The sequence below is a fragment of the Oryzias latipes genome, chromosome 9 (assembly GCF_053564925.1).
Source record: "Oryzias latipes strain Hd-rR chromosome 9, Olatipes_Hd-rR_3.1".
Lineage (NCBI taxonomy): Eukaryota > Metazoa > Chordata > Actinopteri > Beloniformes > Adrianichthyidae > Oryzias > Oryzias latipes.
The window spans coordinates 6042907-6065618 of record NC_136245.1 but is presented as its reverse complement, the minus strand read 5'-3'; the positions used below and the strand labels follow the sequence as shown (position 1 = coordinate 6065618).

At 40.4% G+C, this 22712-nt stretch overlaps 1 long non-coding RNA gene across 2 annotated transcripts in view; it reads right to left on the bottom strand.

The window, feature by feature from the left end:
* LOC110015651 (uncharacterized) overlaps window positions 1-9634 on the bottom strand; it is a 33134-nt gene extending 23500 nt beyond the window's left edge. For both annotated transcript variants that reach the window (XR_002290894.3, XR_013657929.1), the window contains exon 1: window positions 8889-9634. This is a non-coding gene — a long non-coding RNA (uncharacterized LOC110015651). The remainder of the gene's footprint in view (window positions 1-8888) is intronic.
* Between the last annotated feature and the right edge of the window lie 13078 nt (window positions 9635-22712).

The window sequence follows — 22712 nt, the reverse complement described above, 5'->3', positions numbered from 1 at the left end:
TGTGCGCCAGCGTTTGGAAGTGATGCGTCGCTTATAAAGAAAAAGAGGTGTGGAAAATATTATTTATTTAAGAATTCCCTCATCGTGCAGTTTATTTCAGTCAGGGCGGTCTTGATTTCGCCCAACTCCTTGGCCACCTCTCTGATTGAACTACTGACTTCCCTCTGCATTTCAAGGACTGCATCGGTGAGGACACGCCCACTGCTGGAGGGTTGAGAGCCGCGTGCCGTGGAGACGCTGGGTCCAGACGTCTGCTCAGCTGCAGCATCGTAACCACTGGCCCCGCTGGAACACCCAGCAACTAAAATAAAATTGTTCTATATTAATAATCTATAATTGTGTAGCCTGCATACATGTGACTTGACTGCATTCATTTTAATTATTTCTCTTACCTGTGTCACCCTGACCCTGGCGCGTCGGGGGCCCCTCCGCCTCAGTCAGGTGACTGAGGCGGAGGAGGACGCCGATAAGGGGGACTTAATAGGGATTCCCCAATAATAGCGGCCAGTTTCTCATCAAGAGGGGTCAGCTCCGGTCCCCCCACCCCCACCCCCCCACGTGGCGGACACACTCTGCCGATGCAGCGCTAGACGTTTTTTTGCCTCGACTTTGATGTCCGATCATTTCTTTCATTTCTTTTTTATGTCGGCCACGGTCCGAGGTTGTGAGGCTACAGCATTTACGGCGTCTGCCACCGTTTGCCACTCACGTGCCTTTTTGGCATTAGTAATGCCCACACTGTTCCCTCCAAACAACGTTTTATCCTCTTTTCCACCTCGCCAACGATAACTTCTACTTCACATTGAGTGAAGTTACGTTTTTTTGATTTCCTCTCTGTGTTTGCCATGATTTAGCAAGCCATGAATATTCATTTGTGGGCGTTTCACGGACTATTTATGGGCAACTATGGGCGTGTCATGAAGCCGCAAAAAGCTGCGCTGCATTTAGAATCGGTTGTGATTTATAAAGGGAAAGATGCGTAGGATGTGCGTGCGCACGGTTTAATAAATCCGAATATTTCTGTGCGTACGCACGTCCTATGTTTCATCCGTACGCCACTTCTGACGCAAATCCTACGCAAAGTTTTATAAATGAGGCCCCTGATCTTCTGTCTTCTGACCTTGATTCTGTTTGCCTGCCACCTGCCCCGACTCTTGCCTGGATCCTGATTACCTCTGTCTCTTATCTGATGCTCTCATGCCTGCTTGACCCTGATTTAGCTTTTTGGACTTTTAGCTAAGCTAATAAACCTGCTGCATTTTTATCCAGCTGTCTGTCTGTTCTTGTGACAGCGCCTTATATAAGACATAAGTTTGAATAAAGACCATTAATTGATGGTGCACCTTACAGTCAGGTGTGCCCTACTGTGCAGAAATTACAGCATTTGAAGTGTGGTAACACATTGAGCTGAAACAGCAAACAATTAAAAAATACTCCAAAAAAAACAGCCAGAAACTTATCTGATCTTTTTTTGCTAATTGGTAGATATTGATATTTCTTCTTTTATAATTTAACACACAGGCGTTTCACAAGGAAATATTATTATTAAAACAATAAACACCATAGAACAAAATGCCTATGTGAAATAAACATCAAATAAAAAACAATCATTTTCAATACAGGACTAACATAACAGAGATGTGAGTCATTTCTCCTCACAGGCCTGTGTTTACAGTTCTCTTCTGTCTGTATCATGTATGGCACTGCCCCATTCACACCCACACAGGCACGTGCTAACACTCACTCTCCTGAGAGTGCAGCTGTGGTAACAGGTCCATGTATTTTGCAGTGCTGTATTAAGAAGCAAACGTTTTTAAAATAGTTTTAAATTCTAACAATTTGATGCTACAGCATTGAAAGATGACACTGTGAACTGCTGATGCTGGTGCGGAGTGGAAGCTGATCATGGCTGCCTGTTTGAATGCCCACATGTAACCCTTGTGCTATCCTAGGCACTTTAACATTGGGAGTTGGGTCATCTAGACCTACTAGACAGTGCTCTGAACCTTTTTTCTTCAATGATTTGTGATCTTCACTGGTGTCCATGGATTACATGAAATCTTTCCACCTTTATCCACCTTTGTCATGGTAGGAATCACATGTCAATGTAAGGGTGGGGTCATCTAAGACAGCACAAGGGTTAAAAAGGATAATATCCCAACAGTTGGTGAAACATGTTGGCTGTTTTCCATTAACCAGAAGGCTAAATGTGCCTACTCTTTTCTGTTATTACTTTTGTTACTCACCTCTGCCGTTTCAAACTGGGGCTCTGATTCCATACATCAGTGGTCCCCAACCTTTTTCAGGCCACAGACCAGTTTAATGTCAGACAATATTTTCACGGATTGACCGGTACGAGGCAGAAGTGGAGGGGCGATTTCCTTTAGCCTCCAGTTTCTCTTAACATTTGAGGGTAAAGATTATCTATATCTATATTTTGTTGTTTCACAACTGGGACTGAAACTGCTCTGTTTCTCATAAATCAGAGGTTTAGTTATTAGATAAATGCTGCTCTTCAGAACCCTCCACTAAGGAGGCTTAGTGGTGCGATCCACTTTTAGTTGGAGAACACCCACCTCCCCATTCTTGAAAAAAAGGAGCACAACTCTACTTTGCCATTACACAACACACTGTTCCCTATTGCCATTTGATTATGGACAGGCGAGTCATCCAAGACTCCTCCATAACACTGAGAATGGATATCATTTGCCCCCAGTGCCTTACTCTGAGTAACTCTTTCACTAACTTGGTGAATGGGCGATGAACTTACTCACTCCTAGATCTCTAGTCACTACTCCCTCAGTGGGAGACCTATGGGTAGGATTCAAAGGATCCTGAAAGTATTCCCTCAACTTTTTAACAATAACCTTAATTGAGGTCAACGGCAAACGACCCACACTGAGAAAATACTGGTAGCTGTCTACTCCTGAAGCATCGAATGACTTTCCAAAATGCCTCCTCACAGACTCTAGCCTTTGCTTCTGTAATGGCCTTCATTAAAGCATTTTAGAGTAAACTATATCCATATATATCAGAGGCGGACCTACCATTAGGTAAAGGTAAGCGATCGCCTGGGGCCCCCAACTTTCCAGGGGCCCTAAGCTGAATACTTCATGAAAATGTCTAGTATACATTTTACGTTCATCATTATTTTACTCTGTCATTAAAAAACACACCAAATCTCTGAACTGATATAAGATTAATCATGTCAAGGTGTTTAGTCTTCCCCCGTCCATCTGCACTGATCTATTCCAGTCCAGACTCACAAAGAGGCAGCATTGCCAGCTCAATAGGGCGTTTTTTATACTGACTTTGTGGGCAAACCTTGCTTGAGGTGGAAGGACATAATTTGGGCCGCTTTGGGATCGGTTCGGAAGCTTTTATTTCCTGGTTGAAACAAATTCAAGCAGGAATGCGCGGTCTGAGGAGAGGCAGGTGACAGACAGTGGCACCTGTCGTCTTCCTCACCTGCAGTCATGAGATGTTTTATTAATATATATATATATATATATATATATATATATATATGTGTGTATGTGTGTATGTGTTTATGTGTATGTATCGCCTTTGATTCTGATCATTTTTATCCTCAGAATCGCTATTTTGCATTTTCGTGTTTAATTTGAGCGCAGGTTGTGACCTCTGCCACATGAGTGATTACACAATCCTGAGTGATTGTTCCTTTAGTTTGCTCAGCGTATGCTAATATTGTAAAGCTTATTATTCATTTTTTTATATTATAGACATTTTTATTCCCAGTCCTTCCTAAATGATAGGTCATGTATTTCACTTCAGATCTAATGTGAAGCTGCACTGAAAAGACAGAATGAGGCAGAAAAACAACTTTTGTTACATTATTATATAAACAATAGATCATTTGTTTTATGAATGAATATTTGTTTTTGAGGAACATTTTTACTGTTGGTGTTACGCAAAATTTCCTTTTAATACACAACCACAAAAACAACAAATACTCTTTGGACTCATCTCAAGTAATACTTGATTTAGTTCCTAATGTTTTATTTAATGCTTGGAAATTTTATATTCCTAAGAACAGGCTTTCAAAAATCCAACATCCCTTTATTTGGTTTCAAAGGACTTTTGCTTTAGTTTACTTCACCTAAATAGCTAAAAAATAAAAATACAAGAACAATTTCTTTTTTTATATAATAGGCTATTGAATTTAACTAACTCCAATAGTGTTTTAATATTTGTGTTTTTTTTTATTTACCTTTACTTTTCATTGTTAGAATTTGAGCAAAACATCTGTGCTTGTGAGTAAAGTTCAATAGGATTCCATTATTTCATGTTTTTTCTCTGACTGACTGCAAATATGGTGGATGTAAAATCAATAAAAATGTGTTGAGTTAAACTTTCAATCAAATCAGGAAGTAATTAATAATGGATGATTAATTAGTGCTAATTATTATTATTAATTTTTTTTTTTTTTGCTGGGTCTGGTTGTCTCTAAATGACTCTTTCTAGCAACACTGGTAGATATAAAGTGATGATTCAAAGCAGTTTTTAAAAATTGGTCAAAGGAAGGGTAGCGGTCCGGGAGCCCGTGAAAAGAGGAAAAAGGCAAAGACAAAGCAAGATATTTGTTGCCATACTTCCAAAAGTCCTGGAAGACAGATGAAATAGAAAAAAAAAGAAAAGAATAATACTTATTAAAAACAAAACTCTGTTTCTTTTGCCCTCCTTAGTAAAACCTGACATATTAAAAAAAAGACAGACAATTGTCATATGTTTAGGAAGTGAGGGATAAACAAATTTGTGCATTTTTGCAGCTCATTTTCCTACTCGAAAATAAGAAGACTCATCCTTGTGGGTGCCGCCCATTTCATGACATCAAACTACAGTCGGCCTCGCTAGCGTGCCTGTGTTTTACCCACGAAAACAAACAACATCCAAACTTTTGTGGATGTACATATTTTGCACATAAAATGAAAGCTTTTTTGCTGACTTATCTGCTCAGGGTGTAGGTTTTTAGAGGAATGCTCAGAGATGGATGGATCAAAATACCGCTTAGGGCTTGTTTTTTTGTGAGGAATTGACACTATATTACACGTAAAATTCATTTTCGTTCCAATTTTGCACGATATCGGCCCTTTGATTCAACGATTAATTCATTCAGTAAAGAAATGTAATTTTCCCAATCTTTTTGAGTCAAATCAAAAATGATTTTGTCTTTTTTACAGCTACTGATATCAAGCATTTCCAGTGAGTGTTCACTTGAAAAAACGGTGAAGGATTCTTGGTTTAATCTTCAACACATTGATGTTTTAACTTTTTTTTAGACTCAGAGAAGTCAGCTGGAACAAAGTTTCATGCAGCACCTGAGGGGGGGAGCTGGATTCATGTCACCTATGGACACACTTTTTAAGTTCCTAAACCCAACGTAGGATCTCATATGAGAAATAACAAGATACAAAATCACGTAAGAAGAAGATGGTGATTCCCAGGTCCCATAGCCTTAAAAGATGAGCCTTAATTTTGTCTTAAATCATGAAATCCCACAGAAGCCATTTTTGTCTATTCTCTTGCTTGTTGTTGAAATCTAAAGACAATGCTTATAAGAGACAAATCTTGGATCTTGTTCTTGGTTCTTGATAAATTATTGTTGTACTTGTAGACTGATTCTGGTGGGCCGGCCCTTCTGTGTGAGGTTATGAACTGTTTCAGACTATTTACATTTTTGAAAAACTGCCTCACAGTGATTCACTCAAGACCCAAAGCTTCAGAAATGGCTCAGGATACCTTTGTAGACTGAACAGTGTTTCATCTGCATAAACTGCGTTAAGTAACACTTACAGGTGAATGACCTTTTGGGAACATATTTAGCCACACTGCACTTCCCAAGCTGACACAGAAAGTCTGTATTTAGACCCACTGACACATTTACACACAGATAAAGGTGAACATGGACAACATAGAAATTCAATGTCTAGAAGCACACCCGTACATAGACGGTCAATGCCAGCAACTCAGCTGCAGACAAACTGAGGATAAGGATGATGAGGAAATTGAGGATAAGACTCAGGAGTTTATCTAGTCCGATTCTTTATTAAAAAATAGCAGGTTTTTCACAAGTTTAATCAGTCACTAAAGCATAAATGTAAAAACTTGGAGTATAAAAATTGTGTTTTCAGTATCATGACTTTTAAATATAATGAACAAGAATACTATTCTATTCTGGCTGTAACAAAACAGGACATTTTCCATAAATATTTCATCTGCCCTAAAACCCTCCTACTAGGACAGAATAGAATAAGATATCCCTTTATTTGACAAATTTCAAGGAAAAAATGGAAACAAAGCATAAACAAAGTGTGCAGAGAAAAATCTTTCATCATTTTAAATACCAGCATCTGTTTTTGGTGTTGGATCTAAAACAGAAAAAGTTCTTGCCTCTACAACACCCGGAGTTTGAGAATACTGACATGCAACCGTGTTTCTGTGCTGGAGGGTTTTGTTTCTCTGACAATGGAGAGGACAGCGGGAAGCTTTCCTTCTTGCATGGGTGCATGTGTGAGTGTGTGTATCAGTCTCTGAGCATAAGGTGAGAGGCTCGTTGTGCCCTTTGTTTTATTGCACTCAGGCCAGCAACTGAGCCAGACTTAATTGCGGTGGCAGCTGTGGGAGGGGCTGCTGCGGTGGCGTGTCACCCTGATCCTGTGAGCTGGGAACTGGGAGTCAGGCAAGGTCCTGATCTTGTCCCTTGGGACGCACCAAACTGTCACCTCTTACTCCTGATGCTGCACACCTGAGGCTCAGAGCTGCAGCTACGCCCCCTCAGATCACACACCCTCCGTACACCTCCGCTTCGCCTCCCCTCCTTTTCCTCTCACCCAGCAGCCCTCCTGACATTATACAGCTCACAACGTCTGTCTATATGCATCTTCTGATCAATGGGCTTGACTCGGAGCATATCGACGCTGGCATTGGCCTCATTGATCACAGCCAGCCTGCATGGTTGGGTTTTCAAAGATAATTGGGCCTGTGAACCTGCCTCCTTATGAGTGACAGAGGGCTGAAATGATAATCAACTGGATCCCATCCAAGTACAATCCCAGCAGGGCTTACTGGACTGCAGACAGCCAGCAGGGTTTCCTGTTTTTAAAAAGATCTTTTAGTTAAGTTGTGGCCTCCAACTGAGCGTCATAAATCATAAATAGTGTATCTATGTTTGTTACTGAGCGACTACTATTGAAAACAATGACAGGACTAGCTTGGGTCACAGAAAAATAAAAAACAAGATAATTAGACAATGGTTATGGTAAGAGGGCTACAAACACACGCGTGCACATACACACATAAACTGTCAACAAGCAACCTCTCAAATGAAATGTCTTACAGATGATGTAAGACTTTAATAAAGGGCTAGTCTGCTTATATTGATACTCATTATTACTTGGCCTAAGCTAACCCCATTATGTTCCCATTAGGGTTTATAACACCTTCAGCTCATTTGTTTCATTTATCCAGTCTGCATATGCAAAATTAAACGACACACAGTTGGGACAAGTGTGGTCTCACTTTTTAAGCTGGTCCTGTATAAAAATCTGTCAATAAGGATAGATGAGTTTGTAAAAAAATATATATATATGTAGTTTGCATGCCATTAGGTTCATAAATCCATTTTGCTTTGTGTGTCTCTGGTTTCCTGACACAAATTCCTACTTGCTTCCCAGTAGCCACAACACAGCATCACCAGAATAACTATGTGAGGTAGTGATGTAGCTGGTGAATTGGGTGAACGACAGTGAGCCGAGGGCAGAAGCCCACATATTCAGAGAGAGGAGGACTCAACCTGCTTCAGAGGATGAAGGCTGCTAAAAATAAGCTAGAGGAACAGATATCACAGAGAGAGGGGGGAAGAGGAACTGCCATCAGCAGACTGGGTTTGGTTTCTGCCCCTTGCTGATTTAAACCAGAAAGCTCCCACATCTCCAGTGCTGCCCCTACTGCCCCTACTGCCCCTTCTGCCCTGTCTATGAGCCCAAACCCCCTGTGAGATGCTGTGCCCCTGTGCGCAGGCTGTCAGGCCAACACACCAGCTCGCTACTAAGAGGCATTATGCTAATGGGAGCGTCTCCTTCCCTCTCTCCCTTTCTGTGCAGCTCTTCAACGCTCAGTGGATCGGCTTGCCTAAGGGCCCTGCTGCTTGTTTTGACAGAGCATCCCCTGATAGTTGGGATTAGTCCAGCTTGTTTGGCTAAAGTAGGAGAAGGGGATCTTAGGCTACTTTTAGTTTTTGGAGCTACGCTGGAGCCAGATGCCTCCTGCTTTTATCCCCACCAGGAGAAGGCCTGCTTCCCCCAAGGCCTGCCTACAGCCATAGGCAGCCATAACAATCCTGGCAGAGTAAGGACTGTGCTACAGCACACACACACACACACACACACACACACACACACACACATACTGAGCCCAGGGAACACTCACTCCTCATACAATATCCAAAAGACAAAATATTCACAATACATAAATACTAATATATATATAAAAAAAAGAGAAGACAAAGCAGAAAGCACACCCTCTGCCAAAAGCACCTACAGTGTATATCTAATATTTTAAAAACAATGCTTCAATTGTGACAAAAAGCTAAAAGAGTTATTCAATAATTCTATGACTAAATTTAATTGAATTGAACTGTGATTTGCTTTTCTATTTTCTAGAGCATAAAACCCCAGCGTCCTGCAGCATCCCAGGAAACCCACTAAGAGATTACATGAGGAAGTACTGTTTTATGGCTACATTCCTGCTCTACATTAATGGAGGCGTCGGGCTGCTATTCCTCTGAGAGAGGGTTGAACCTATCTATTAAAGTGGCTGACCTGTGGTCGGTGGTTCAAACAGCCGGTATGCACATTAACGTCACTTACCCGCCGTAAGCGTCTGAAGAGGTAGGAAAAGGGAATAAATAAGGCGGCGGGGTGATCTCCCTTTCAGCAGCCGTCCTCAACAGGAAGCCAACGCTATATTTTATTCACTAGTGTCAGGTAGGTTCAGGCACACTCTTGGTCGTCCTCAGACTGGCCTGCTCTTCTATTTTCATCAAGGTCAGCTGGGTGAAAAATAGAGCCATCTGCCATTAGATTGACTACAAAACGCTGCTGCTGAAGCAAAAAAAAAAAAAATGCAGGGAGAAAGGATTTAGGAGGAGAGAAGAAAGAAACGGTAAAAGATTTAAAGAAACAGAGTGATAGTGAAAGTATACAGGAAGGGAAAGGGGGTTAAAAAAACGTAAAATATGGGAAGGTCAAATGGGCTGAAGGAAATTGAAAGACGCGAGCAACCTGGAAGAAACAGGTAATAAAAAAACAAGCAGGGCAGGGGTGAAATACAGAAGCAGAAAGAGAAAACAGAAAGATGGGAAATCAAATGGCAGAGAGAAGAGGAGATTTCACACAAGTAAAATTAGACTTGGTGGAGAAGTGGGAAGAGGATGAAGAAATAGAGAGAGAGAGAAAAGAGAGAGGGTCTTATGAGGCCTGGGTCAGGGAGGCCCAGGGGTGATGTCAGCCTATTAAACTGATTTCACAGGTTCCCTTAACGAAGCCTCTGGCGTGTTAAAGGGCAGGAAGCATCCTATTTCAGCCTTTTCTTCCACTCCCGATGAAAGCAATGAGACTGTGAGACTTATCGACAGTTACTGACAAACAGGCATGAGGGAGGGCAGCTGTGGGGGCGCTCCTCTCAGGACCCAAAACACAAGGTGGTATTAAGTGGTAGATCTGCCCATCCTCACACCCCAGCTGAGCTTCATCTCCTCGCTTTGTGCCACCCTGACAGAAATCTGATCCAGAATGTTGAGCCAAGCGGCCGTACTGATGGGACACAGAGCGGCTTACAGTGTTTGGTTATTTTTGGAAGGGGGGGTAGCCAGCATAGCACAGTTTGCAATGGAGCCTGAAAACAAAACTCTGTAAACGACTTCTGCAGGAATTTTCTGATGTGTTTTTTTTTTCTCATCGCCGAATATCATCCCTGTTTAGGTTGTTGTATTTTTTTTTTTGGCCTTGTTGCAAACAAGGACTTTTTTAAACCATAAAATATTTACATACCCAAGCTGGAACATTGTTGGTGGGAGTTTTCTAAAAAAATAAATAAATGAATAACTAAGCTTTATGGATTTCCATTTACTTGTGTGTCACACTAGTGAGTTGTGTCTGTGCGTCTGCTGTACCATCCTGTCTGTTTTCTGCAGCTGGCGCTCTTGCTTCTGCTGCAGGTCCCTGCAGCATATGCTGCCAAGTGCTCCCCCCTTCAAATGCAATCTTTCATTAAATTAAGCTGACTGCAGACAAATAAATTAATAAGATATCCGTTTAACAAAGCTAGATGCAAACATCTGAGGTGTGGAATATCAAAGCAAAAATGGAAGCTCTCATGCCCCCCCCCCCCCCCCCCCCTTCCTAAATGTTTTTGATTCTCACTTAACCCAAAGCCCACTACATCAAAGAATCAACAAAAAAATTCAATTAAAATTTTTTTTATCCCTCCGATGAAATACACACAAAAACAAATTGAGAAATTATTATTGCAATGATAGGCTATGTTGTGTGATTTAGTAAGTTTTAGCTCACAACAAAGTTAGTTTAAGAAGCAGAAATGTTAGCACGAGTGTTCAGACAAAGAACACTATATTTGCCAACTGTCACAAATTTAATCCACACATTTTTAACATCCTCTAACTGTATCATAAAGAATTAATGACAAATGTTGTATTCTTTCAATAGAGGAAGTAGTCATTTAAAAAAAATAACAATAGATGAGTTATTATCACCATAACATTTAGAAAATTGGCTATACGTCTCCCACCTAAAGTGTTTTTTAGATTTCATGGAAGCAGCCGTTTTGAAATGAGCAAAAAAAGCTACTCTACCGCCCCTAGTGGAATGATGATAAACTAGAGGACAGAAAACAGACCAAGTTACTGTATGTACAGTACAATGGGTTTTAAAGAAAAGGTTTGATCATCCTAATGAGATAAGAGTCTCGGAAATGCCTATGAAATATGACAAAGAGTTGTTGTATAGGGTTAAACTGAGCCCATTCTCTATCCTGCCAAATTTAGGTTGAAGTAGTTTTGGCACTGAGAACTTCAACTCTTTAGACTGTACCCGATATTCAACATTTTTTTAAAGGCACTGATATGAGTAGAATAATGAACTCCCATTCATTTTACCAATTAACTGGCCGTACTAGTGGCCAGGATAGGCTCCGGCAGCCTCGTGACCCCGAAAGAAGATGAACGAATGAACTGGCCATATTAAATTACTTCAGAACACACTTTATAAATGTTGGATTAAGCTGAAATTCAGAAAAGACTTCACTGTAATCAAAATGAACAAAAGCTCTGTTGGATAGAACCTGCATCTGTTAACCTGAAGTTCTGGATAGAAAATTTTATTCATTATAAAACAAAGTGAAAATGTACAAATTTAAAACGATTGCATACTGTAACTTAAATTGGTGGACAGTATTTTTACAGGCTGGCCTTAAACACATTAAAGAAGTGCATTAAAATACATGTTAGTGATACCCAGAAGTCGCTGCAGTCTTGGGTGAGTTTTTATTACAGAGGCAAGTCCCATTTGGAAAGAGACAGTGACACCCAAAGCTTGTTCCTTTTATGTGGTCCACTTTGCAGTTTTGATATGATTTTGTTCAAAGTAAAATAAATAAAAATTTCTTTAAAATTGAAAAATATTTTAAACTCTCATGGTAATATATTTTTTTTCAGTTTTTTAGTCTAGGTCAGTGCCAAAAGTCCTACTGACTGGTACCGGTCCAAAATCTGGTGGTTGGGGACTACAGAGGACTTTTTATAACCGTTGCAGGCGCAACACTGGACTTAGTGGTCATCTTTTACATGGTTAGTCACTGGATTGGTATGTGTACTGCTATAAACAGGAGAGTGTTACATTGGGTTTTGAAATGTTCTTATGATTCAGCATGCCTTTTAGCGAGAGAACATGTAACCAGCTGGGGGCTGCGGTTAGGGATGGGGGGGTTTGCTTGACTTGCCTTCTGAGCGCCTCTTTTTAACATTCCCCCTCTTCTATTGTTCACACCAATCCTGAAATGCCTTTCATACTTATCCTCACATTAAAACCAGCATGGCCAAAGTCTCCGTTACAAGTTCCAAACTGTCTGATGTTGTCAGGCTGAGAATCCTAAAAAACAAAACAGACGGAGCCATGCGAGTATCAGTCCAGCAGCTCCTATAAGCAGTTCACATATAAAGATCTAATATTGCAGACCTGTGCACTGCATACAAACAGGCATAAGAGTGCATCACAATGCTACAAACATTCAAGTAGAAAAGAAGCAGAAAAATAACTAATGTTGAACAAATAGAAACCGAGAGCTTTAGGAAAAGACTGACAGACAAAATACAAATGATCACATTTGATCGCATATATGCATTAATTCTGTTTGTTTACTGATATTGAATTGATTATTTTTTATTTATGTATTCATTTATTTATTTATTTATTATGAGCTGCAAAGAAGTTTGGATGTTTTTGTAAATAGACTAAATCAGCTACCGTGTTAGTGTGTTTGAATGTATCTTTTTTTTATAATATACTATCAAGGTTGGGAGTTAGCGTAGTCGCAGTGACATGTGTTTTAGTAGCATCAGTCTGTTTTTTTACGTGATGCAACTAAAGTTGGGTTATTGCAGGTTTTGTGACTGCACTGACATGGGTAACACATCTAACGTGTTTCAAGGGCAAATTACGGCCTGGGGGCCTTACATGATCAGTCAAACTATTTAACATGGCCCGCTAATTGGGAAAAATAAATTATATTGATAACTCTTGTTACTGGTTTTTTTCCTGGTGTCTCCTCAAAGATGGCGTACTGCAAATAATTTGTCCTTTGTTTAAATGCAGAAAATCACTCTGCATTCATGTGGTGTTTAAAGATTTGTTTTTTTTTTATGTGGGATTTCTGAGTCGAAGTGACGTTTTTCCAATCATTCAAACACCAAATAAATCCAGCATTTCTATAGGTTTGCGTTTTTTTCAAGAGTAACATTTGATTAAACGTTATTCAGTTTAATTTATATGGCCCAATATTACAACATAGTTGTCTCAACAGGTTCCACAATTGTACAAAACATGAACTCCGTTATAAAATAGAATAGTTGATTGCTAAGCTAAAGTAAACAGACTAAACTAAACTGGACATCCCTGCCCTTGGACCCTCTTTTTCGATAAGGACAATCTACTCAAAAAACAGATTCCAGGGAAAAAAAGAAGAATCCTCTGGGATGTTCACATGAAGGAGAGATTCTCTCCCAGCACGGACAGGGACTACTGAAGAATCGAGCCATTAGTGCAATTGGCAGTAAAATGAGAACAAAAGCCACACTTTTGAAAATAAAAACTTCAAAATGTTATGTTAAAAAGATATTTATATATTTTTAATTACAATTAAAGCATTTTTTTCCAGATTCTGTGGTATTTCTTTTTCTTATAAGGTACCTTGTTATCCGATCCAGCATGTCTGTCAAATTTTTGAACCCTTTGTGGCCTATTAGTCAAAAAGTTTGTTCACCTCTATAGAGTTACTCTTAACACAGTTCATAAAGTTTGACTGACTTATCTCTGACTCTTTTGTCTCAACTAATGTGGGTCGTGTTAAGTTCACACCAGGCATATGTAACACGTTCTTGAACATGCTAAACACGGACTCTTGAAAGTGCGCTTAGCCCATGGTGTTCACACTGGACAAGCAGGGAAGGACTTCCTCTTCTTCATTTTCTTTTCTCAACTGTTTACTGGTGCATGTCCAGTAAAGTCCAAAGATTTGCTGTTGTATAATTCCAGCTGGACTCTATTTTCAAACGACGGCCAGTTCTGTGAATTAAAGGGTCCATCATCCATACATTGATCCAAGTTGGTCAAAGATTACCTGGTGTGGCCCACAATGCACATTCACTAGCCGCATGTTTTCAGTATAGAGCCTGAAAATGGTTGTGAAAGCTTCCATAGAAACGTGTGAACATTAGAGTTTTAAACATAGGAGCCCAAAACACGCATTTACGTGTATTTAAATAGACTTTTCATTGGAAGTGGTCGCTTGAGCGTGTGTTGCAGAGGGAGGTGTCAACATAGCTTTATAGTTCAATGCGCCATATTTTTAAGTTCCAAAGTAGACCATTCATTGGCGGTCCACCATATAATCTGGTCCGCCCTGGAGTGCTGAAAATAAGGTACAAGATAATCCTCTTTCTGGTGATGTTTATGAGTCTTTACTGTGTCCTAGAATGAGAGCCGCTTATTGTTGCCACTGAGGAGCCTTTTTGCCAAGATGTTACAATGCAATGTTTCCAAATAGGAGTAATCTGCTCTTACCCAAACTTCCTTAGAAAGTCACCAGTTTCTCCTCACTACCGGCTCTGAAACTAGTCTCTGTCTTTCTGAGCAGCATTGGAGGACAAAGGAGGTGCAGAACTGGTGCAGAGATCCGAATCTAAAGGGAATATTTCCAGCCAAGCACAGGTTTCACATTGAATCCACACACTGGCATTTGCACAGTTTATGGCACACCGTCATCCTTGGAGTCAATCATGCTTTGGCAGCAAATGCCTGCAGAAAGCGTGATGAACAGGAGGCCCTTCAAGGCTCAGTCAAGCTCTCGCATTCAAACAAATACCTGGAAAATAAAAGGAGGTGATCAATAAACGAACCAAAACCATGAAGTTTGACTTTCAAAAGGCTCCTGCAAAAGGTTTTCTATTTGTAAACACGGTGTGGCAAACTTGCTGAATTAAAAGCCTGCAAAGGTGAATAATCAAGACATGTAATGCAACAAAAAGTAAATTATCCAATAACTGCTTTAAGATTTGAGTGGTTCAGCTTTTTGGGAGTCAAGATCCAGTGTTTCCAATTCAGAATTACAAGTATCAGTGCTTTAGGAAAAATATAATTATGCTAAAAATATATTCCCCCAGATAAGTTGATTATGGAAATGCTTGACCGAACGTTTATATTAACGTTTGATTTTCAAAAGTTTCTTTTCTTTAATCTTTATCTTTGTGTTTAAAAAAGAAAGAGGAAAATAATTTGAAGCTTTGAGCAGCAAACACAGCTTGTGGGTTTGGAAAAGCTGCAATTCTGCCTCAGGAGGCTCCCATTTTTTGTTGGTATATGAAGAACAGCTACGGACTAGGTGATAGTCTATTGGTTTGGAAATAAAACTTAATTAAATTAAGTTATCTTCAATCACGGTAAAAACCATATCAGTGGTTGATAGGATGTTGGGCTTTCATGATGCGGAGCTCCTAGTCAAAATGACTTAGTCAAATGCGGGGTTGACCTGCATGAATGCTGCTGGTGTTTTGGTTGTTCAAGCCCATGGAGGGTCATCCAGAATTGCATAAGATTATGTAATATACACACGTACATAATTATGTAATAATTGCACATAATCTACGTAAAACACGCATAAACTGCCTAATTCTCAACCAAAAATTTTGGACATCTCAAAACAGAATTCACGTAAAGACCCATTGGCTGAAACCCTTGACAGACGTCTGCGCACATCGATGAATGACGAATGCAAGAAACACTTATGATTTACGTTTATCATGCACGTATCACAAAAAACTGAAATTTCATACGTGGAAAATTTGTCCAATTTTTCTTCTCAGACTGCTATTTTTTATCAAGAAAACATAATAATAACACAAGATAATTACAATTCTAAAGAGTTCGCCAGTCAGAGCTGCAGTATGTCAGTGGAAAAAAGTATTTCTTAGGGGACATTTTCAAATACCACTCGGGATTATGTGAAAATTCTTAAAAGCGAGAGATTTGCATGTTCAAACATAACAGTGGAACAAAGCTTTCTTTTTAAGGTGTTTTTTTTCCTTTTAAGAGTCTTCTTCCTGCCCTCACTCTGCTTGGAGTTCATTTACACTTAAATATGTTATTTATCTGCCAGGATTGAAATAACCCAATCATCCTTTTCTTTCTTTTTGCTGAACAAATATGTATTCAGATGGATTTAAGGACTTGATGGTAATCATCCCCATTCACACTAACACCTCAGGAAGACTGGCTTTGTGCACTTGCTGGGAGTCTTTCAGCTAAATGGATCTCTTCTCCTAGTCACCAGTGACCTTCAGTCATTTAACAGGCAGTGTGATAGGAACATGATATCAACACCTGAACAAAGAGCAGCGCAAAGCAACACATCAAGCTGCTGTTTATTCATAACGCAGTTGGTTGGCTCTGTCATCTAGAGGCCAGTCATTTGAATACCCCACCACCACCCCACCCTCGCAGACCGCCACCGCTGGCCTTCCTGTTAAAGCAGTCCCACGTCAGATACTTCAAAGGAGCCGAGCTTCAAACATTATGGTTACAGTGTGACAAACGGGCTTTACAGCTTCAGCCCTAAAAAATATGCAGCAACTGCCTGATGTCAGCAATGAAATGTGTGGAAATGAAGACACTGGTAAAGGAGAGGAAAAACAGAGGGGAGACGGACGTAAGGGGATGAAAGACAAGACTCTAACCGGCTTTTGTTTTAATTACCAGCACAGGAAAGGCAGAGAAGCTAGAGATTTTTGTCCGTCACTCCATTGCTTTGGATCAAACACTGCATTTACATATCAGATTAAACTGCTGCTGAATTGTGAGGCTAAGCTGGAAAGCACTGCTAACGAGTAGAAGCCATCTTCCTGCTCACATTGATGGTGATGGTGGGGCTTAAATGTCCTTATTAGAGAGAAGACTTGATGAAGTCTAAAGCTACATACAAACCAGGCATTCCTGAACGTGCTTTTGTCACTACCGATCCTAGTGCATGTACCTGTAGATGGAAGAGGCTTGAAATGCTGAAGTGGTGCAAATCTGGTGAATCTTGCTCCAGGCTTTTTTTTTTGCAGCTCTATTCTGATATATGAAAGACTTGGTGTCATAGAATTCAAGCTGGACACAACCTGCATATAGTAATTCCTTATCCATGATCAATTTTTGACTGGTTGGCATTTGGTTTGGAAAGGACGCCCTCCATATGTCACTTCCAAATCTGAGGTTGATTCCGAATTCATTTCCTACCCCTCTGGCTCCTCCCTATTGCTCCAATCGTTGGGGCATTGGAGCTGTAGTGGTGTCCAATAGTGTTTTTTTAAGGGGTAGCTGTAGAGACATAGTCATGGGTATCCCTCCGCCGGTAGGGTGATTTGCGTCGCGCTTGTGATATGGAGGAGAAAAGCATTTCTTCACGTGGGTATACTCTGAAGCACAGACATTTACATTTAAAAGAACTGACTTTCTGATTTTGCATGAGTCTTTAAAGTTATAAAACCTATCTTGTTGTGTATTCTCTGAGTGCTGGCAGCTATGTGCAAACGTAGATGACCGGCGACTATTTACGACGTCATTGAGTGGCAGAAACGCCCAGATTTCAAGACATTTTTTTCCCCATAACTTTAGGCTTGGGGGGCTAAATGTAGGGGTGGGGAGAAGCCGTAGGGGTAGGGAAGGATTTGGATTTGTTCCAAATCACTGAATGGTCAAAGTTAATTTGGTTTCAGTGCGCGTTCAGTTGCCACGGGTGTTGTACGTAGAGCGCAACAACAGATCCAAAAAACTTGCGTAGCGATGTGTGAACGCAAGAGTTTTGAATGTGGAAGCCCGAAATGCACATTCACCCGCTTTTACGTAGGCTTTTCATTGGATGTGTTTGGTCGAATGTGTGTTTCTGAGCCCAGTGTGAACATAGCATAAGGTTAGTTGGTACAAAAATGCATAAGAGAAATAACTCAACAAGCACAAAAAGCTCATCAATTTAAAAGGTAAGATTGAGAAAAGCTGGAAGACAGAGGAATGGACCTAAACCTCAGCATTCTGCAGTTCTTCACCAAGACCTCCAATTAGTGGCCTCGGCAGGTCAAAGTTGCTGGAGTTCAGCACAAATCGCACCATCAGAACAAGGCAGACCCTTTCATCCTGCCTTTCTTCTGCCTGCTTTCTTCTCCCTCACTGTTTCGGCTGAAGAGGCAGATTTTTGGCTCAAGGGATCCAAACGACCGGCTGTCATCATTCCCTCTCACGTTGCCAGTTCCCCCCTCAGCCACTAGCCCAAACACCACAACCACCACCAGCAGGTCTCCCCAAGCCCCAACACCCCCTGCATCAACAGCTGCATCGACTGCAACATGCAGAGGCTGCAGGAGTACGGCGGAGCTGTGTGGAATAGAGACTTCTGACTTCTCCATTTCCACAGTGCCTCTCACAGCCACCAAATAAGAACAAAAAAACAAAGTTCAGGTCAAACAGAACTGCCTCATCACAGATGATTTATGCGCATGTGTGTGTGTGTGTTTGCGGTGCATTTGTGTTCAAGTTCCCACTTTCTTGGCCAACTCTAAGAAGACAAAATGTCAAGGAAAAAAACAGCTACAGCATGCATTGGAATAACGATGTAAGTGATTGGAGCTAACAACCCAAATCACAGAGCTTCCGGATTTGAAACATATGTCATGTTGTTGCGCATCGGTGGTGGAAACTAATAAGAGTATCCCCTGACTGCACTGTGTGAGAGTCAGACACAAAGCCTTGGCAGAGCACAACTCCCCCTCCACCCCCATCCTGCAATGTCAGTTATATCAGAAATGCTAATGCCCAAGAAGCATCCTGAGCCACTCGCCCTGAACCTCTAAAAAGACAACCATTTAGACTTTAAAAGGCACACATAAACAAAAAGGAAAAGAGGAGATGAAAGGAGAGAGGGAAAAAATGAAAGAAAACACAAGAGTAAAAGGAATGAAGAGGGGCTCTGATTGAGGTGGTCGGGGGGTGCAAAAGAGGAAGTTAATTATGTATTCTGAACCTGGCCGATATAGTCCTTGGGGATCTGCCTCCACACTTCAGGATCTGTAAATAATTGACAGATAATATTAATTGGCTTTGGATTAGTGAGCAAGCTCAGTATCACACATTAATATTTGATCAGAGGATGATAGGGACCCTGGCAGGGGATCCGAAGGGGCAGCTGAGGCTGTTTTGTTGATTAGGCCAGTGAAGGGAGGAGACGAAGGCAAGTGGTGGAGGTAGCAGCAACAGCAGCAACCGCAGCAGCTCCAAACAGCCACACACACGTTCAAGCACACACACACACAGATGGCAACACACAATTGTGGTTTGATGCTTCTGTTAGCTCCAGGCTGCAGAACCTCATCCTGCCAGCAAACTGTCTGGTTCTTATTTTGCAATAAAGAATAGAATCGTAAAGAGCCTCAAAACTGCTTTGATAGCTTTTCTTTTTCTGACAAAGTGTGAGAGTATTTTATCCTGAAGGTCACATGTTTTCAACTGATATTGGGGCTCAGAAAGCAGCCAGGTATGGATGACACCCAGCACATTTTTATCAGCTTATATGCTACCATTAAGGAGGCTAGAACTTTACCTTTGTTTTACCACTTGGCCTTTTAAAACAATGTATTTTTTTTTTTTCTTTTAAGTTTATCCTATGACAAAAATATACTTCTACAGGCTGTTTCTTACTTTGTTCCATGGCTGTGGTTCAGAAGTGGGGGTCTATACTTTTAGGGGTCTATACTTTTATATACTTTTATTCAAGCAGTGGTACAGGAAACATTCTGCATCTTTCAGGAAGACACCCATATGTTTGCAAACAGTTAAAAAAGGAGCATTAAAATACAAGCTAATTTAGTAAAATATAAAATTCAAAAAATTGGTTTTTGCATACCATAAATTCTAGAACTACTGAACTATTCAGTTTATCACCCCACCCCCCCTTAAATTTCGGCATAACATGGACTCCTCTCAATAAAACAGCTGTCAAATACTTCTGTCTTTAAAGACCCAATCAAATGAAAAATTTATTTTTAGCATGTTTTTGTGGCATTTTTTTCTGATGATGGAGGACATATATAAAGAAGACTAAGCTTATCATTGCTTTTCTAAGTATTTATAAATAAAATCGTTGTAAATTAGGAGCAAATGAATAAATGTTGTATGAAAAAGATTGTATTTGTGACATTAAAAATTGGCTGGGTAGGGCACAAGCTCCAAGTAACAGGGAGGGGAAGGGGGACGGAGTTGCTCAACACCAACAGTGCTCCCCACAACTCAGATGCAGGACTGCTGGTGTGGACCAACAACAGCTGCTGTCCGCCCTGTACAACTATGAGGCAAATTTCTAATAAACAATTGCTGCTTTATCTTCTAGAAAAACGACCTTGTTCCTAAACAGAATTCTGTTGCAGACCATTGCCCTCCATACTTTTGCACATGTGGACAGGATGCCACACCTATGGTGGCAGGTATAATGCCAAATAAAGACAATTTTTTTTTTTTTTTTTTTAAAGTGAAAAAAAAGTAAAAGAAAAAAAAAAAAGAAAAAAAAAAAAAAAGACAAATTTTGATAACAGTAGGTTTTTTACCTCAAAACAAGGTAAAAAAAAAAGAAGTGCAATCTGGAAGGTATGCATGGCTTCCTGCAGCAACACTGATCCTTGGAGTTCAAGCAAACAAACAAGACAGATTTACGCAGCAAAAGAAGCTGGCAGACGCACATGCACAATTAAACGCATGGAGGCTAATTAAAGTGTTACTGGAAGCACACAACTAGAGTGTGACAACATAATGAAAGATTGAGGAGGGTAGGGACACATGGACACCCCCTTAACAACACCAGTACACCCTCCCCTTCTTTCTCTGAAAACAATTCCACATCCCCCTTTCTCCACTCGCTCCTCTCACTCTCATCTACCATATGCTGCCATTTGTTTAGTCAAATCCCCTTTAAGCAGTGCAGATCTATGGCTGTGAGGCAGCAGCTCACTACAACTTGGATAACACTCCACAGACACATCGGCAGCTCATATCCCTCATGGCTTGTGTCACTTGGCCAGCTTGAAGAGTCTCCTGGGAGCAGCTTTTTATTGCTTTTCCACATCATTTGTCCAGCCATTACAGCTTGCCTCCCTTGAACCATGGGAATAATCACAATATTTCAATTTAAAGATAGCAGGGGCAATAGAATAGGTCTACTTTTGTCAGGAGAATGTTTCTGAGCCATGCTGTGAAGAGGGCATTGCTGTAGATCATCCTGTGACACAAATGACTTAAGATAAGTAAGAGCCTTCAACCAAAACTGCCCATTCTCAAAGCGAGTGAATTTGCTGACCTGGTTTTGGCTCAGAAAGCAGCTTTGAACCCTTTATGAGTACGATTCATAAACATTTGAGTGTCTAGTTTTTCCAAACTGACACGTTTAAAAAAAAAAAAAAGAAAACGTTAAAATGAAGACAAAGTCTCCTCTAAAAAAAATTGGGTTTTAGTTCACTAAATATGTTTCAGGTTCATGAAAAATTAATAATTAATTTGTGTTCTCCCAAAACACTTAAGGAATATGAATATTCTGCCTTTTGCTACCAAAAGTAATTAAACTAGTGAGTGAGAAAGTGGAGAGACAAAGCCCATAGTTGTCTGAGTGTGTTTTGTTGATTCTCAGGGTCCACTGCCCTCCATGGTTTCCATGCTACCCTGTTTTAATAGACTGAACTCCTCTTAACATCAAGCATTGCAGAGACCTGATAATTGTGCTTGGTAAAGGCAGGTGTGGCTGATCTGAGTCACAGAGCCCTATTGGGTTCAAAGAGCAGCAGTTCAAATGTGTTATCTGATTTCCTGGTGGCAAAAGAAAGTTTTCATCTCCTGTGTATGTTATGCAATGGTAACAAGCAGGGTTCTGTCCATTTTGTAGTGGTCTGAAGTCACCTTCATGAAAGTTGTTGCTGATTTCTCAGTAAGTTGACCCTATTGAGAAACTTTTTTTAGAGATCAATTTTCCTGATAGGCCATTGTTCTGCTTGTTTTCTGATCAACACTGCCCTTGCAGCTTTTCTTACCAGATTAAAGTAATGTAAAGCTGGTAAAGGCCGTGTCACACAGCCACTATGTATATTTTGCATGTAGGAAAATTTGGTCTTTCGTGATACATGCGATACATGCGTAGATCAATTCCTGTGTTTCTTGCAATCTACATTTGTCAATATTCACAGAGGTTTGTTGAAGGCTTCAACTCAGGTCAGTTGAGAATTACGCAGTTTATGCCTATTTTACAAGGCTTGTACGCAATAATTATGTAGATCTTATGTAATTGTGCGTGATTTTTATGAGATGCAAATGTAAATTTGTGTCTTTCCACAACCGTTCCACGTATGTCTGGCTTTCCATGTATGTACTACCGATGGATAACTTTTATGACACGTATACGCCACACATATTATGTCAAAATTACATAACTGACGCATGAATCACTCATGAATTGCTTATAAACAGCACAATAACCATGCATAGTTCATGTTCCAGGTTGATTTACCTGTCCTTTGCATGGTTTAATTGTACGTCGCCTGTGGTTTTAACGTGGTTCATTCGTGATACATCTGTGAAAATTAATTCACAGAACACTTTTTCCACGTATATTCACGTATGACCAATTTTCATCCATGCAAAATGTGCACAAAATGGTGGATATTTGAAAAAGCAGCTGGACGCTGACCCTTCTGGACTGGAGTTCAATAGCTCCGTCAGATCTTCCACCGTCCACCCACATACCTGAATCTGACCCAAATTCAAAAGCACCAAAGGTTCCAGTTTCTGAAAAGACCACTGGAGGGAGATTATCAGTTGGGAACAGTTTCTCATTAC